Genomic DNA, 20,039 nt, shown 5'->3' with positions numbered 1-20,039 from the left:
ATAATTACAAAATAGCCAAGTTTCAGAGCGTAAGTGTAAGTTACAAATGACAATCGTATACGCTGTCTTTGTACCGGAAGTCTTATTATATTTAGGTTTCCTATACACTAGGCAACATTTAGTATAATTGCAATATTCACCTATGATAATTACAAATATGTTTTTTTACGTGGATCATGAATTGAGTTTTGAAAATAAAATAGGACGATTAAATATTTTGAGATAGGAAAAGTGTATGAGATAGAAGGAAGATATTTCATGTTTCACAGTGTGACATTTTCATTATAATATCATAGGTAATTTATATTATTTAAGGTTTTGCCTAGAATAAATAAAAAACAATTTATCAATAAACAATAACTCTATTATTATAAAGGGTGCGCAGCAATGCAAACTAAGAATAATTAATTATTTTAATAAAAGTACATTATATTATTGACTTCTTCAATTATTTAAATTGTTTATCAGTGTACAACCAGCCTAACGGTAAGGCTGTGACATAACGTAATTAATAATATCGCGACTCTCTTAGGAGTTGTTCGCGGGTATCGTGGCAACTTCTGAAAATATTTTAATTATCTCTACATTTGGGTTTGCGCATGAAATTTTATACAAAAGCGGGGTTGCAAAGTTCCTACATATTGTAGTGAGTTTCAATGGAGTCTTTCTAATTTAACGTGTTATAAAATTAACGACATTTTAATGTCAAAATATGAAAGCTTAGTGTGTTGCTAGATTTAAAGAAATTATTTTAAAATTCTGAGTTAAAATTAATGTACTAAATCGAATCTTAAAATGTTTTTTAATTTTTAGTTTTATCACACCTACTATATTCATGTTATGAGATTTTTTATTTTGAACAAAAAATACTCTATCGACTTTCGTAAGTCGTAACAAAAAATAACAAATTAATATTATCATACCATGCCATACATACCTAGATATTAAGTAATATTTAAACACAATATTTTTCAGTTCATTATACTTTAGTTACATTTTAAAAGAAACCGTTAATGGCAAACATTATGAAATACATTGCCTAGATACTTCAACTATACTGTATAAATATTTTATAGATGACAATGGAGAATAACTATGCGCCGCTTCGTCGTAAAATTTTGTGCTTGTGACAGCCCTTACATTATCATTAAGGTCACGGTACACTTGGGTAAGTATACGTCATAATAGATGTTTTAAAAAATGCTTATTTTCAATTCCAATAGATAGTTATACTCATATTACGAAAAAAATACTACAAAATTAATTAGAAACAATGTTTCTTTTTGAAATAAAACTACAATTCTAAATTTTTTCCAAACGACCAATTAATAATCAATGTTCAATCAAGTTAAATCATTTTTTTTAATCATAACACAGAGAGTTGGATGGAAAAAAATGTTTAAGGGCCGATTTTTCAATGCTTGGATAAAACTTATCCGTCCAATAAAGTATTACACGTTAATATTAAAATATCACGTAAACTGTCAAATACGGGCAATTAGAATACGTTTTTAAAATGGTAGTTTTATACATTATTCGACGAATAAGCTTTAACCATGGATTGAAAAATCAGCCCTAAGTAAGACAGGAGTTAGTTAAATATAATTAATACATTACAATGACAAAATGAGTACAACTTCGTAATAAGAAATACTAAAAAATATTATAATAATTTTGTAGGAAAACCTTAAGTAATGTACCATCAAGATATTCACGTCTCATGAGGGTACTAACGTACCGTGAAAACATTAAAATTTTCGTTAAGTTTTTGTAGTTTCTTGGAACATCATTTTTATAAAGTTTATATAATATTGAATAATATGAATAATATGAATTAATGAATATTAAAACTTGAAAATGTTTATTTGATGAAAATTTTGTGTTGATTCTGTCTATTGTGACTTAAGAAAAGTTTGATATTATAATATTGAAATAATATAAAAAATGGCGGGTTTTCAATAGAAGTAACTAAAAAATATATTCTTTGTAAGTTCAATTCTTATGCCTTTACGACATTAACGCCCGTAGTATATACCTACATTCTTTGACATTTTCCGTGTATTTTATATTTTCCCATAGACCCAAAGACCGTATGGTTATCTATTTTTCATGCTAATTAAGTAGAGTCCTTTTGATAGGTTACACCTTTGAAACTCAAGTTAACCAATTTCATTCAAATATTTAATTGTCAAAACAACATAAGACACCTTCGATTGTATTACGAACTTTTCATGTCTCTTACATCAATACATTTATTTTCAAAAGATAACAACACACGTACAATCGATGAAACATATTTTATAAGTTGAAACAAAGCCGACAAGCCTTCAAAACCATTAAGGTATTTGCAAGAGTGAATGCGGTTTTTAAAATTGTAAAATTTTGATGCTAATATTTCTCACATTTATGTATTAATATTACTTTTATGGCTTGGCCCGTGGTATATGCGTATAGAATAGAATTCAACACATATAAACAATAGGTAATGAAAGAATGATTAAAATCGGTCTAGCTCCCGAGATAAGCGGGATAAACAAATTTTTCAACTTTATGATTTTTTTTTTTTTATGTTATGGGAAAGGCAAACGAGCGGACGCACTGCCTGGTGGTAAGCAGGTTGCGTCGCCCATAGACCATAACAGAGGTTATGGTTGTTGCCTACCAGGATTAAGGGATTTGGAAGGAATTAGGGAGAAAGGGGCGAGGATGGGAGGGATTAAGGATAGGGGAGGAGAGGATGGGTAGGGGATAGGAAGGGATGTGGGCCTCCGGAGCCCTCACTCACCGTACGGAACGCGACAGTAAACTGTCACTATGGCGCCGATATTCTGTGAGGGTGTGGTACCTCTCCCGGTGCGAGCGTGGCCCAGTTCGTGCCGAAGCATGCTCGACTCCCACTATAAAATATATATGATACTTGAAACTTATAGATTTACGGTAGTATTAAATACAGTGCTTTTGTTTGTTACTAAATGTGATGATTGTATAGAGTTAAATTTATTTGGTTCATACATAGCTTTCATACAGGAAGATACGGTTGTTTTAATAGTATTAGTACCTACCTAAGTCGAGATGCGTGGTGTTTTCTACAAAAAGTATTGCATACTAGCATTCCGCCCACGGCTTCACCCGCTTTATCTAAAACCTAATAAACTATATACTAAAACATTCCTCTTGCATTACTCTATCTATAAAAAAACGCATCAAAATCCGTTGCGTAGATTTGAGCATACATAGGGACTGAGAAAGCGACTTTAGTGATGTATAATGTATATAATAGTACTTATCAGTTATTAATGAACCATAAAATAGTTATGCCTCTCTAATATTTATGTTAATGTGAAACCAATCTCTATCAGTAAGTTACTGAACGTGTAAATGGGTTTACCTAGGCTTTTAACCTAAAGTTTAGTGCCTGTTTATTATTTACTGGGAGTGTATCTAGGGCCTTACCTTTGCTAATAATGCTATTCGTAGCATAATTATAATGAGCCATTTTTTTATGTATAAAAAGAGGCATGCGGGTTATTTGCGTATTCTACGCAGATAACCATGAGATGTTGGATGTATGAAAAATATCCCTATATTATTTACTAGCTGCGTTTCGCGGTTTGACCCGCATGCCTCCGTTCGATAAATGGGCTATCTACCACCGAAAGAATTTTGCAAATCGGACCAGTAGTTCCTGAGATTAGCTAGTTCAAACAAACAAACTCTTCAGATTTATAATATTAGTATAGCTATAGATTATTGATCGAGTCAAATAATATACCTATGCTTATTTATAATCATGTAGGTACAATAAATCATGATCAAAATTGTAAAAAAGGCTCTATCATACGTAGACCCCTTGAAAACTACTCTATACTAATATTATAAAGAGGAAAGGTTTGTAATTATGTATGTATGTATGGTTTTCACGCATAAACTACTGGATCGATTTCAAAAATTATTTCACCTTTAGAAAGCTGCACATCTTCAGTCTTCACTGAGCAACATAAGCTATATTGCATTTTCAAAAAAAAAAACGTAAACATGTAGGTACCACGGGCGAAGCCGGGGCGGACCGCTAGTATTAAATAAACAAAAGAAAACTTCCTCATCCAGTTATTACAAATATTATAATAAATCGCGTTCTCTTAGGAAAAGGCCTCAAAACAACGCCCCATACAATCTGGAAGTTTATAAGATAAATGACGCGTGAAACTTACTTAGCCTGAATGTGGGGAAAACTCCGTGAATAAATACAAGGCCCCTTTTTATATAGAGGGTAATGTAGTGTCTGCTTGTAATTAGCATTCGTTGGAAGGAAGAATTGTTTGTGAAACAGAGAGTTTTGTGACAATGTTCACTCAAGTACTTAATGGTTTTTTTGATAATTATAAATATTAGAATTGATTGGAATACAAATAGGTAAAAATTCACAATATATATATAAATTTATAAAGAATAGAAAAAATTCGATCACGAGGCGGGACTCGAACCCGCATCCTTCGCGCCATTCCGGGGCGGATGCCTAACCAACTCAGCCACTCGTGACCCGCCTCGTGATCGAATTTTTTCTATTCTTTATAAATTTATATTTATAAAGCATTTGAATGCCATAAAACCAAAAATATAATTTCAATTCACAATATCTTCGGGAATTTAAGGGTGTTGCTAAAATTACGAAATTACACTTGCAAAACCGCCCGTTTTCCCGTGACCTTGTTTACAGTTACCTTTTGAAATAAAATAATGAATAAATATCTTTTTAAATACTGTTTAACGTATTTTATTACCTTACGTATAAATAACTGTTTATACTTGTTTTATATGATTAAACACATGAAAACACAATAATAATCACGTACACATTTAGAAACCACTATACAATCGATACATTCTTCCTAACATTAAGCTATTTCCCTCATTTCTGCTAGTAACGCTCGCCTACAGCTTCAACTAATGTCCTGTAATCATTATTATTCTATTAATGTTTTACTCCTGTCCATAAATCTAAAATAATATATATATTAATAATATTATAAAGCTGAAGAATTTGTTAGTTTGAACGCGCTAATCTCAGGAACTACTGGTCCGGTTTGAAAAATTATTTCAGTTTTAGATAGCCCATTTATCGAGGAAGGCTATATAAGGCTATATAATATCATCACGCTAAGACCAATAGGACCGGAGCAATGCGGGTGAAACCGCGGAGCACAGCTAGTTTGTAATAAACACAATAATATACTCTTAGAAATCACTATACAATCAGTCAGTCAGGATTTCAGGACATTAAGCTTTTTTAGCTCCCTCATTTCTGGTAGAAACTCTCACCCACAACCTTCAACTAACATCCTACAATCATTATTATTCCATTAATGTTTTACTCCTGTCCATAAATCTAAAATCATATTCGTAATAAATGTGCGGTTTTATACATCGTAAAATGCACTGCAATACCATGCACATAGTGAATAGAAATAAAATATTTTATTAACTACCTTTATATTGAAAATCCATTTCGAGTGGAGTTTTATAACGTTTTTGATGGCTCGTATTGCATCGTAATTATTAACTAGCTATGTTTGCATTAATAAGGCGATTATGATTCATGGTTTTGATTTAAAAATGGCTGTAGTTCGAACCATAGATAGATGCCTCTATATTATTGACTGGCTGCACCTCGCGGTTTCATCCGCGTGGCTCCGCTTCTGTTGGTCTGAGCGTTCCTCGATAAATGGGCTATCTATCATTGAAATAATTTTTCAAATAGGATCAGTAGTTCCTAGGATTAGCGCGTTCAAACAAACATACAAACAAACTCTTCAGCTTTACAATATTCGTAGGATAAATAAAGAAATTTTTGAGATATTTGTTTCTTGCAAAGCTTGCAAATATAGCTTTTTAAATATCATTACATACTATACACAAGTAAAATCAGAATTGTAGTTAATTACATTTATTATTTAAAACTACAATAAACAACCCTTAGGTATATTGGCTCATATTACTATTTATATTTTGTAGTACCATTTTAACCTTTTAAACAAAACAAATAATAAAACCCGTTAAGATACGGATAGTTAACTTCAACTCATAATATTAGCTCCACAGTTGAATGCTTCCAGTGCAAATTAAAGTTAAAATCATATAATTAAATGCACTCGAGCTATTAAAACCTCGCATGCTGAAAGTCCTGAAACTGGGTGAATCGGAGCATATGAAAAAGATTTCAATGTAAAATTCTTGAAGACTCTCTGACGTTCTTCGTTTTTAAAAAACGTTTAAGTTGTAACTTACTGTAGTAAGTACTGTAGAAATAGGAATGTTCTAATGTCTTTTCCGTTTTATAGTTTCCCCTATTTAAAAAATTTTGGGATTTCAAGATGTATGTAAAGTAAAATTTTGCATTCAACATAATAATATATATAAAAATGAATCGCAAAATGTGTTGGTAAGCGCATAACTCGGGAACGGCTGAACCGATTTCGATAATTCTTTTTTTATTATATTCCTTGAAGTACGAGGATGGTTTTTATGTAGAGAAAACGTAAATATGTACCACGGGCGAAGCCGGGGCGGACCGCTAGTAATATTATAATTCTGACTCTGAGCATTATCTTCTAACCTCATTTCAAAGAATACGTTTTTAAAATATTTTAATTCCCTTGAGCTTTTTCTGTATGTTTCAACGTAATATGTAAACAAAAATGTAAAATATCTACCAAGTATACAAATTGGGAGTAATCAGTATTAGGAGAAAGGAGCTTCAAGCAAGCTTCATCAAATGCTGACTTTCAAGTTTCAGGCAATCTTAACACCTTTTAATGTCTTCAATATTGAATACATAATATATTAATGCTTAATGTATTGTAAGAAATACATATATACTAATACAAATATCATAAATATAATTTTGCAAGCGAGCGAAAAGCCGAGATCGTAGGAAGGAAGTTGCCATTATCCTATGCCATACCCGACGCAACTGACGTAGTTATCTTTTAAATGAATATGTATGATATGGTATAAACGTATGTTCTAGAAGGTTCTATTTATAGCTGTAGTATTTTAGGTATTTTAAAATAATAGTTGAAATTAAAAGAGTGAAGGATACTTGTATAAAGATTAATGAGAATGTACAGTTGTCGTTTAAAAAGGTAATGTTTAAATGTTTGTGTATCTTAAATAACTTTCCGAAAGAAATGTGAATGCATAAAAGATGAAAATGTTCAAAGGGTAAGAATGTAGTTTACAGATTTATCAATACAATCTTTATAAAAATCGTTACGATAATATTCCTCTTTCTTTTATTAATACGCCACTTAGTGAGACTGGAAGCATCCAGTCTACGAATGTATGCCAAATACTTATTATGAAAAAGTATTTAAAAATTACCAAATTCATTGACTGTTCACATAATTAGCTGAACAAATGGAATGTGTCTCTCTTGTAAACATAGCCTCAAAATCAGACCAGTTTCAATGAAAAATCTGTTTTCGTATGTCTGTACATAAATACTTTACATTCCGGTCAAGGAGAGTTGTAAATAATTGACATAAATATGTACGTGGTCTGCAAGTCGTCTCGATCTTTTAATAGATTTCGCAAATAAATTGTGCTGAAATGAAAATTAGACAATATGAAGCGGTTAAACATCCGTTAGTTAGTTAATATTGTTATTTTATTTTTATTTTATGCTTAAGTTTTTACGATTTATCTATTGAAAATAAGTAAGAGGAAATAAAACAAACATTCATTCATATAACATAGAGGATTTAGAAAATCATGAACAATAATAGTTTTGGCAAATTCATGCCGAAAATTGAGTAAACATTAATTCAATGACATGACATGTATTTTTAGAAATCTATTTGATCTCGAAATTCTTATCACTTTCTAAAAAAATATATAGATCTAATACGCCACAATACGTTGCTAACTTATTTCACATTATAAAGGAGGAATTGATATTTAAATATATTATAATGGAAACTCTAAAAAACTCCCTAAACTGATTAATTACATTCTTTTGCCTTTTGTATTTAACATCACTCCTGAAAATAATTAATCTGCTCACAACAAGCGAAACTACAGTACCTACCTACTACTACTAGTCGACATACAAATCTCTTTATCTCTCTATTATTAAACAATTAAACAATTAAACAATTTATTTATTGATAAGCATGGTGGTGTGGTCACAATCATTTGGAACAACGATGTAAAATATCTCAATAAAATTCTCGCAAAGAGCATACCAGAGAAGCTATGCATCTGAAAGTAGGTCTTGAAATAATAACTCATATCCGTATAAGACGGTCCACACAGAGCGAGCAGCCTCGCGAAGCAATTGCTACGTGAAGCAGCTCGATCTATGTGGACGTGGCTACAAATGACGTCACACGAGTTCTTCTCAGTCAAGCAACGTCCACACTGACCGAGATATAGGTACGCAGCAATTCTTTCGCTCTCGTGTCTCTTCTGTGTGGACCCACATTTACGGATAGGAGGTACTTTTAGTAGGTGCATAGCTTCTCTGATAAGGTCTATGCAGCAGCAGTTGTTTCGCGAGGCTGCTCGCTCTGTGTGTACCCACCTTATGACATTATACGGTGAAAGCTGACGCACACGCATGCACTAAGTGGCGTATTGCCAAACGCACACACGTGTAATTTCTGTCATTTGGTACAAAGAATGCGCAGTATTTATAAGGACATAAGTAAATAGGGAGTCGATGACTTTGGACTTGTTTTGGAGACATGTAAATGTATTGTTTTCATTTAATTAGTCCTTTGATGCTGCTTTTATAAACAAGGGTATTGATCAAACTCAAATATATAATAATTGTTCCTATATTTACGTATGAATATAGAGTCAATTTGAAGTGCTTAGTTGATCACGCCTAAAATCTTAGGTTGATCACAACACGTACAGATACGTCAAACTTCTGTGAAGGATATGTGCCACTTTTAGTTCATACAATATAATATGCAAAACTGTGATATTTGCTAATGCGTTTTATCGTAAAAATTACTCATAGCATTTTCCTTTGTTTACAGAATTGTAACCGAACAAAAATAGAACTTACTAATATCTAATATTCAATTTGACATTTTATCAATTTGAAAGCACTAATACCAACATAATATTATGATTACATCAAACAATGCGGAAATTCCGGACCCATATTTCAGAATCCTATTCAAGACCAACATCAAACCAATAGATTAGGCTATACGAACATATATTACGAATGGCCTGTAATGAAATATCTTCGAAATGTCACAGCTTAGCAGTCATATTGTATTCAAAATGTGTTATCCGACTTCGAGCTTCACTTTGACAAATTTCACAGGCAAGAAACATGGGGTTTGATTAATTTCTCTCACACATTATCGAGTTACTGTCTGAGCGTCGCATATAATTGTGTTATCAAGTGAAATTAAGGCTGGATTTAATCTGGCTGACGAACGGTGTCAATTTAGTTTGCGTAGTTCGCGTATTGAAAATGTAATTTCCACCCGCAGCTTCGCCCGCGCAGTCAAAGAAAAACCCGCATAGTTCCCGTTCCCGTGGGATTTCCGGGATAAAACCTATCCTATGTCCCGGGGTAAAAAGAAGCCTATGTCCTTTCTCGGGTATCAAAATATCTCTATACCAAATTTCATGCAAATTGGTTCAGTAGTTAAGGCGTGATTGAGTAACAGACAGACAGACAGAGTTACTTTCGCATTTATAATATTAGTATGGATTATCTAAAGCAACATTAAACTTTGATGTAACAAGTGTAAGGTTCTTACATTTAAAGTCAATAATTTTTTGAGATAAAATTACATTTTTAAATGTATGATTAAATAATACTGTTGATAATAATTTATTTAATCATTTTCTTATATAGTTAAAATGAATTGTCTTAAATAAAAATTAAGGTTTGTATTTGTATAAACAGATTTTTTTCATAAATTCAAACAGTAATGCAATACTTTTGATATGCTTTGTATCGCTTAAATTTATGAGTATAGTTTAGTTTTCGTGAATACACATTTAAACGAAAAATACGGTAAAATGTTTTAAAATATCTCATAGTTTAACAAAGCATGACTTTTTCAAAAGATTAATAAATGCTGCGGTCCTTTTCATATTTATATTTCGTAAAATATTAGTACGTTACGAACGAGAGCTTTTCAAACGATCTAACGTTTAAAAGCTTATTAAATATATTCCGTTTTATTATAACTATGTGAAACTTAAGTTACCTTTCATTACTTCTAATTAAAAATCTTTACCAATATGTATGCTTTATGATACGATAATATACTGTGAGAGAATTATAACAGAGTAGTTGTTATGTGGCTATACCTTCCTATTACAATGTACTCTATGGTGTACAATACAATGTCGATATTGAATTGATATGAAATGCATGGGGTTACGGGCCATGCTATGTTTATATTCCTTGAGTCAGTAGCTCGATGATATAGTTGTATTATGTCGCAGGTTTTTCATAAAATTAGTTTATTGATCGAAAACCTTGGCTTTTGATAAAAACCCGAAAGATGGCACGTTTAAAACCAAATTTCAGTATAAACTATAACAAATTAGACTAGTTCAGTATCAAAAACCTGACCTAATTTGGGTTTATGATAAAGTTCTCGTCAAGAACAATTTGCTTTGCTTTAAAATAAATCAATTTACATTAAATATGTATGATAATCCATCATAAATTCATAATTAATCCTGTAAAAATGTCGATCAAGAAGCGGAAATTGTAAATTTTTCCAGGCACATTTTATTCTCATTGCAATTCTAATAGTTTTATTTTTTAACTCAAATATATCACGTGTTTTCAAAAGAAAGTGCATGCATTGTTGATTGACTCTGTCTAACTATTATTAGTCAAGTCATTGGCATTTATTGAAAAGGACAGTGGGTTATTTATTTATAGGTGCGGTAAATACTGCGTACGTCCGCGTATAAATTATTACAACGATATTTTCATTTCAAATATGAAAATTTAAATGAAAAGTTTGTATCATAAACTCTTTAAACTTTCGTTACTTTCTGTCAGAGTGGTTTATTTTATAGCTTGAATAGTTATTAAAATGAACTGATATTATTATAATATTGTTTTTATTTGTATATTCCAGAATTGCGCTCAAAATAAACTAGTGAAGCATGTTAAGTACATAGGTATTACATATTTTATTTATTTCTATTTGTTTCTGAAATCAATTAACTTCAAAGTGAAAGAGGTAGAGCAGCGAATTAACTTTACAAATATACATAAAAATAATATTCCTTTATTCATTACGATTAATAATATGAAATTTAGGGCCGATTTTTCAATGCTTGGATAAAACTTATCCGTCCAATAAAGTATTACACGATAATATTAAAATGTCACGTAAACTTTCAAATACGAGCAATTAGAATACGTTTTTAAAATGGTAGTTTTATACATTATTTGACAAATAAGTTTTATCCAAGCATTGAAAAATCGGCCCTTACTTGAATAAGACAAATATGTAGGTGTGTGTATAAGTTCTTCTTTAGATTTTAAGTACATATTATAGTTTACTCTAAAACTTTTACATATATTTATGTATATGTAGTTCGTTTCAAATTAGATTTGCAGTCGTAGATGTTCAAAATAATATAGTAAATAAAAAATAAAACAATTGCCTTGAGCGTTAAAAACAACATGATTCTCTTAAAAAATAGGACAAGAGGTAAACATAGGTATTTATAACGTGAAATGACATCCATTAAAAGTGACATTTATATTCTTTTAAATATAAAATGTATTAATTTATGGCGGTTATAAACACAATATAGCATTTTCACGCTTATTTTTCAAACTTTTATACAATTAACTACGTTAAGGTTTTTTTAAATTTTTTTAAATTGTATGAGCCTTGAGTTTAATTTCAATTTGCATTTTCGTAGATTATAAATCATAATAAATAGAAACTCAAGGTCAAGTATGTTTAAATATTCTCAATGAACATTTTTGCAGTTTCATCATAATATAATACTAAATCACAACAAACAAATTAATATTTTCTCTTTAAAGTAGATTAAAAAACAAACACTACCACGTGCATTTCAAACCAAATTCTTATTGTAAACAAATTAAAGCACACACACACACACACAACTGTTTCTATCACTATGTTTCTGTCCTAATGAAAATTATGGTAAGCTCTCCTTGTTTTTGCCAGAATTTTCGATCCAACTTCGTACAAATAATACGAACTTTTATCCAAATAAAACACACGTCCCTTGTCTTTCTATTTAAATTTATACTTCGATATTTTAATATTTCATTATAATTTTGATAGTATTGTTACTGATTGATACTACGTCTAATCGTATATCTCTTTCTTTCTCTATCCAGCATTCTGTCTCTCTCAAATAGACATTATACTCATCATCTCCCATGATATTCATCAGTTTTATCCTTGCTTCCATGCATTCCTTTTTTGTCATTTTTTTCTTAATTTTACCTTATAATGCAATTTATTCAAGTCTTAATCTTTCAAGTCAGTTTTTCAGGTAAGTCTTCAGGTACAAAGCTTCACCGGTACACACACAAAAACATTCCTGTCCAATGACCTTTCAGAACGAAAATCTGAACGCACGCGCTTCCCAAAATATCCCATCGCGCTCTCGTATCGTATTCCCGCAGTACCAATTCAACTGGATATACTGACTAACCTCTTCGCCGATATGACAAGTAATTTGTGTTGATTTTTTGTGTGGATTTTTCCTTTAATGCGCTGTAAGTACGCTTCGCCCTTTGCTACCTAAACCGCTTAACCGGGGAGTTGTGACGACACTGTAAAAAAATTGTGGAAAATAGCGATTTTTTGTGAAATTTACTAAGTGAGGGGATAGTTAAAATAAATTACGATATAATCAGATATTTTAAAAATTACTATCTGCTCACGCAATATTCTTTTAAGACAAATTTTAGTAATTATAAACACTTTTTCTGTTGTTTTTCTGTCTACTTAATTTATCTGCTTTCAGTCTTCTTTATCAACTTTTTTGGTTTTTTAATATTGCTCTTTTAAAACTTCATCATAAAAAAAGGAAATTTTCTCAACTAAAATTAAATTATGACAATGACATCATAGGTTTTCTTTTGTAGTTATTATTGCGCATTTGTGTACACGTTGTTCTCATACCTGTACAATTATAATGAAAACCTAAAAGATATTTGGATAGCTCCAGCTTTTTTATAATTTCTAAAAAAAGATAAATTATATTACGAAAATTTTAATTATCTCAAGAAAATTTATACGAGTCTGTATATTATTATGATATCGTCATTCCAAAATTAGGTAATTTTCCAATATATTATCATATCCACACATAATTTTTTATAAATAAATAATCATAACCAATACTTATTTACGTTCTTCAAAGCAATCCTCTTATTTATAACTCCAATGCACTTTAATTGCATGTTTCCCTTTTCTGGTTGTAAGTCAAGTTGTCATACATTTTGTTTTAAAAGCATTTCGATGAAATTAAATACGAAATGCTACTGAAGTCTAAACATACGAACGAAAAAATAATCATCATAACAGGTTCATAATTGCCGGAAAAATCGAGTGACAAACAAAAGCATACACATTTGACAACTTCCTTCTTTAGCAGCCAATTGAAAACAACAATTTTATGCACATGCATTCTTTGTGACGTCAGTGACCTTAACAATATTGTTTTGTTATTTGTGTTTAATTCCTTTGTTTCCGTGATGACGTCATTAGTTTGTAGGATTCCTCAAGTTTGCAGTAACCGCGATCTAGGTTAGAGAATGCTGCAGAATATTGACCTATTGAGATAAGGTTGATTCTCAGAATGCATAGATAACTGACCTATTAATGTTTTGAAGTTTGATGACTTAAGAAGATTAACAAAATAGGTTTTCCCGTGCACACTTAAACAACGGTTACCGTATTATGGACTCAAATTCTTTAATGAAGTAGGTAGTTTGACTTTTTGATCATATCAAGGAAAAAGCACACACATTATTTAAATAGGAAGTAGTTATTATTTCGGGCATAAAAATACCTTATCACAAACTGTAATATTACTCATAACCACTTATAAAACTTAACAGAATAATAACATTTATTCTAATTTATTCGAATTCACCTAAATAATATAATAATATTATTTAGGTGAATTCGTGGCAATTACTTTAAAATTCTAATTAATTTTTAAAATTCTGTTTATTTTTTTCTTAACATTTTTCAATAAATTTTCTTCAGAAGAACAAATTAAACTGAAAAATGATTCGCTTACAATTTACAATCTTTGAAGTCTATTTATGTTAAATCGAATAGAATTAAATACCATTTTTATATTAGAAATCTTATATAATGAGAAAAATTATGAAATTTATATTTTTAAGCTTTAGATGTTGCTATAAAGTTATTAGAATTAAATCTCTTTGTTCTAGAATTATCCAAGTTATTAAAAAGGAAAAGTAAACCCCAGTCACGTCCTAATAAATATTGCCAAAGCTTATTTTCGCGCCTTTAAATATAATTAAAAACAAACAGTCGGAATTACAGAGATAAGGAAATAAAAAAAAATATGGGAGAGATTTTTCTTTTATGATTTAGTTAGAAAAAAGTTCACAAGAAATTTTAGTTTAAAATAATATGTGGACTCTTGTGATCAATGTATCCTTGACTAGCTTTCCGCCCGCGGCTTCGCTCGCGTTTTCAAACAAAAACCCGCATAGTTCCCGTTCCCGTGGGATTTCCGGGATAAAACCTATGTGTTAATCCAATTATTTCCATTCCAATTAGTGAAGCTTTTTATTGTCCTATTTAATAGGTATTTAATGGAAAAACAAAGAAAAATAATCAATCTGTTTCACAGGAATCCTTGTTGAAAATAATAATGACGTGACGTTCTGCTATACGAGTCACGTCATTTTCCAAATGTGTTTTACTAACATCCGTAAAAATTATAGGCATCGTTCCAACATTCTCTCTTACGTATTATGTAGGCGAATAAATAATATCGAAACTTATGGAATATAAACTATGACATGTGCAGGTAACTTTTAGTACCAACTTACTCGACAAAAACATTTATGTGAAAAGGAAGATTCCCTTCTTTCTTTGAAGAAATTTTAACATTAAACTAACTTTTTATATGGAGTTTCAATTTTTTAAGTGAAACTTTAGGTGGGTTGAGAGTACAATTTCAAGGTCGCGTCATGGCAATACCATCACGTCATGGAGCGACAACTTTGGTATCTTTGAATCTTGCCATAGAAGTTTCACTTTTGACACGTGTGCTACACACGCACACAACACACGCTCTTCGAAATTGACCTAATCCGAATACAACTACTTTAGTGCAAAGTTTAAAAGATGATCTACAATTATTATGTATGAGATAAAACCACTCATTGTTACGAATATATTTTAGCAGTCTGATTCACAATATCTCGCGCCAAAACCAACACGAGACAAAAACGTAGTACACAGAAAAAAGCTCTCAAAATATAATTCTACGGAAAAGATAATATAACAAGGCCACTCTTAGTTGTCAGTGTTGTAATTTTAGGGAGAACGAAGTAGGTATGTATTTACTTTTAAAAGCATGCCATGATCATTTTATCAACCTTCGTCATATACTCGAAGAAGTTATGTCACAATACAATTATGATACAACGAATGCTAATACGAGTCGTTAATCATTTGATTTATGTGCTTATCTAGATAGAATTTAATTAATCAGTGATAGCACTATTAACATTGGAGTGTCTCTATCTTAGGATGTATTGTTGTTGTGCCAATAAAATAAATAGCTGAGGTCGAAAAAAGCTGCTTATATTGCTTATGTTTAGGTCCTCTAATTCTTAATTGTGTATTAGGAGTAGATCTAGAGAGTTAATATTTAGACTGTGACTTGACTTTAAAAAATAAAAAAAATATACGGACACGTATATCCGCGATTTAGAAGCTCCGTAGTACAGAAAGCGAAAAAATTTGTTTCAAAAAAGTCCCTTTTGCATTTTCCAAACCTCTTTTATACAATCCTTTTACAACGTTGTTTAAAACTTTATTATTATGCTTAGCTCAAGTTAAAAAAAAAAATTGTCACCATTAACATAAACCATGAGTTTCAGCAATTTCCATATCACGCTCAAATCTAATTACAATAACATACAAAGCCAAATGACGGAGCTAGTTATCTATTCCACATACTGAATACAAAGCAAAACTGATTGACGGTAATTATATGCAACGTGCAATTTGTATATCAATTATACCTACTAGTGTAATGATAAACCATCTCGGCTTGGAATACAAATGGGATACCTACATTCATGAATATATTTATTTAATTAGATGTTTCTGAATTTTCATTAACAAGAGGCCAATTTTTTATAAGCCAATACTATTTTTTTGTTTTTACCGCGTTGTTCCCAATTAATAATCTGTGTGTAAAATGAATGTTTTTGTTCATCTTATAGAATCGTAAACCATGCATTAGATCATCTTCGGCAAAGTGTTGTGCGTGAGCCCATGAAGCTTTCTGCGTTGGTATGACCAATCTTCGACAGTGTACCAAATCTATTAGGCATAGCCGGAGTGCACAATAAATATTTCATTGTTTAAAATCCCAAATAAAATAGCATTCCAAATAAAACCACATCTATTAAAACTCCATAGAAAGCTTTAAAGCAATTACGTATACGGGACAGTTTCCATAGCTAGAAGCTTATAACTCGGCAATTTTCAAAATCACCTCACTCTCACAGACTTGGCAGCTGCGCTCAACCAACATTTAAAACGCCTTTATATCAGTTTCCTATACCTTTTAAAGCTAATGTAAGATGTAAGTAGAAAATAAGAAATGCTTGCCAAGTTTCTGTCATAGGATTTAATATGTCGTAGCTACTGAGCCTCAAAGTGATTTATTTCTAAAAGGTTTTAGTTTAAAATTGTTTGTTTTAAAATGAATAGTTTTTGCGGATTGGCTGATTAAGTAATAAAATTCACCTTTGAGAAGTATTACGGTTACTTTGCTGTTTTTTGTAATGAATGATTTCTTGAATCCTCTATGTCGCTATATATAGTATATTCTTTGGGAATACGCATTTTACACAACTATAATACCTTCCAAAGACTTTCCTTACAACTTGCTCAATAAAAACTGGTCTACAATACATACAAAATAAACAAACATACATTGATACCACGAAAAATTCACCCAACTCCAAATAAACAGACCACAAACGTGTGAAACGCAAACAAAAATTGCAATTCATCCTTTGACTCGACCTCCAGTATCGTAAAAATAACTCTCAATGTTCGTTCATGAATCTTCGTGTACGTTTTATCATCGATCAAAATATATTTAGAATTTAGAAAACATACAATAAAACTATGACGTATGTTACACGCAACAATATATCTACGTAGGATCGAGTAAGAGCTATTTTCAATTCCGTGTCATAGGATTTTTAAGTTTTAAAATAGATTCAATGTTTCTCATAAAGGTGGCCAGATGGATATGAAATTTACATATTATATGATGTTATTCATGACTATTTTGTTGCATAAAAATATGATGATAATTCCCGCGTAATTAATATTCTTAATGCAAGACCACAAATAAATAATAAACACGTTCAAATATAAAATAATACGTAACCACTACGATCAAAAGTATCTTAGCAAGAACATAACATCATATTATCATCATTAGTACTGATATTTTTTTTCTATCAATAAACATTAAAACCTACACACCTAATACGTACTTCTCTGTATTTTACTACTATCTATACACGTAGCTTCACTCTTTAAATAAACTATCATTATAAATTTATAATTCATGCTAAGAGATCCTTAATTCAAATGAACTATGAAATAAAAATCTCTAGATCGTGGGTAGGGTTTTAAGGGCATAAAGTACAAACATTATTAGCACCTCTCCAATCTTGGATCTCGCACGTGCTTCCAGGCAATCTGTGCCGTGTGAACTACCAAATCTATTTTCGCTCCCACCCGGACTTCTGAACGCAACGCCCAAATTAAACTTTACAGTAATCAGTTAATGATCGCATATATTATAACCAAGGTCATGTAAGGCATCGTCACTACATAGTATAAAAGAAAGTCGCTTTCTCTGTCCTTATGTCTCTTTGTATGCTTAAATCTTTAAAACTACGCAACGGATTTTGATGCGGTTTTTTAAAAGATCGAGTAATTTTTTAGGTTTTTATTAAAATTTATTAAGTTTTTAGGGCGAAGCCGTGGGCAGTAAGCTAGTAATGTATAAAATAAAGTCTTTATTGTATTTTGTTTATGTCTAGCATTTCTCTGAAATATTATTGAATTCACTTTCGGATATGTTATTAGACATTGCAAAAGATCAAAAAAACAATATTATGTACATGTCGTGGTAATGTTGCTAACGTAAATAAATATTTCGGACAATTTTCACACACGGCACGATCTAATCCCATACTAAGCTTTCGCTTGTGTTATGGAAATCAGATAGCTGAAAAACATACATATATATAAGTATATATATATAATTTTAAATAAGTAATTATATACATAATTAACACCCAGACACAGAGCAAACATCTATGATCATCACACAAATATAAATAAAAAACACGTTGAGTATTTTGAACATAAGGAAAACATATTCTACGTATGTTTTACCAGCAAATCTATTGAATGGTATAGAATGTAAGTGAAGTTAATTTTATATGCCTATATTTAGAACGCATAGCCAATACGCCTTGCCTGTATCCTGCTATGCTATTTATATAACTGAGTTTGTGGGAATAGGAATATGCTTATTGCTGTACTCAATACATTGGATTTAGCTCAAATGCAGTAGGTACACCAATAGATATAGAAAATAAAACTACCACGTTAAAATCTTAACTTTTTGAAATGAAACTTCTTTAGGCGCGTTACGAGTAAAATTTAAAGGTCATGGCAATACCGTCACGTCATGGAGCAAGGCGACGATTTTAGTATCATTGAATTTTGCTTAAGAAGTTTCACTTCTGACACGTGTGCTCGGCACACATGCTTTTTCTTTATTTTCCCTCCTAAAACACAATAAAATGTATATAACCCTAATGTAGTACACCAATAGATGCAAAATACATACTATTGACCATCACGTTAATCTCTCAAAGTTTGTTTCCTACAAAAACACTTTCCACAGAATAAACGAGCTGCCTTATACTCAATAGGTAATGCAAATATTATCGGCTACTCATCTCTGTATTTACCGAACTTCAAACTACCCTCCTTTTTCCAATCAAAGTGCAGCAAAACTTCAGAACATTTCTCGTTACAAATCCTTTGAAATTTTAAACTATTGATCAGTTGCAAATTGCTCTGCGAAGTCTCTTTATGGCCGTAAAGTTTTTTCAACAGTTGTGTTGCGCTGACCGTTTTAATAGAGAATATTAATGAGGAAAATACGTTAATAAATTTAAGTGATCTTGTTGTTGATTTTAGATTTTTATTATTTGATTTACAAAACATACCTAGGGAAAGCTTATATGCTATCGAATCACTAAAGGTAAAAAACTGACGTTTAAGGTAGTGTACTATTATATATTCTGTGGTAGTGTGACCTAATTGATGTCCATTTAGAGATAATGATGATGTCACTTTACAGATTTTGCTTTCTATTTCATTCTTCTTGTTTTGTCCAATATTTATGTCTTGTTTTGTTTCTACTTTCATTAATGTTTTATCTTTGAAATATACCCAGAGCTGTTTCATTTCCAAAAAGAATATTAGCACTTACTGTTCCTCCCTCTGGTGAAATTTAAATTTGCATGACTCGTTTGAAGTAAAGTAATGGGTTCCTTGTTTTTATTGTATTTGTTTGTTTTTACCGGGTTGTGTTATGTTCCTTTGAAAAGTAAAGTGTACGTTGGGTTTATGAAAGTGATCGTAATTATTCAGTGTTTAATGTTGAATTATAAAAATAACTCGGTTCTAACAGGTACTAATGCGTAATCTACATTATAT

At 31.0% G+C, this 20,039-nt stretch overlaps 1 protein-coding gene across 4 annotated transcripts in view; it reads left to right on the top strand.

Annotated features, from left to right (window-relative positions):
- Positions 1 to 20,039, top strand: part of tn (tripartite motif containing protein thin) — a 98,910-nt gene that overhangs the window by 54,251 nt on the left and 24,620 nt on the right. For 2 of the 4 annotated variants that reach the window (XM_090108563.1, XM_090108560.1), the window contains exon 1: positions 12,680 to 12,766. The exons of 1 other annotated variant lie outside the window; for it this stretch is intronic. The gene's annotated coding sequence lies outside the window, so the exon portion shown is untranslated. Of the gene's footprint in view, positions 1 to 12,649; positions 12,767 to 20,039 lie in introns of those variants that run through there. One more of the 4 variants, XM_090108562.1, reaches the window with a different exon arrangement.

The sequence above is a fragment of the Colias eurytheme genome, chromosome 13 (assembly GCF_061535395.1).
Source record: "Colias eurytheme isolate Ceu_HAF_F1 chromosome 13, ilColEury1 Martin Lab GWU primary, whole genome shotgun sequence".
NCBI lineage: Eukaryota > Metazoa > Arthropoda > Insecta > Lepidoptera > Pieridae > Colias > Colias eurytheme.
The sequence above is the reverse complement of the archived record's forward strand: the minus strand, read 5'-3'. Positions and strand labels throughout refer to the sequence as shown.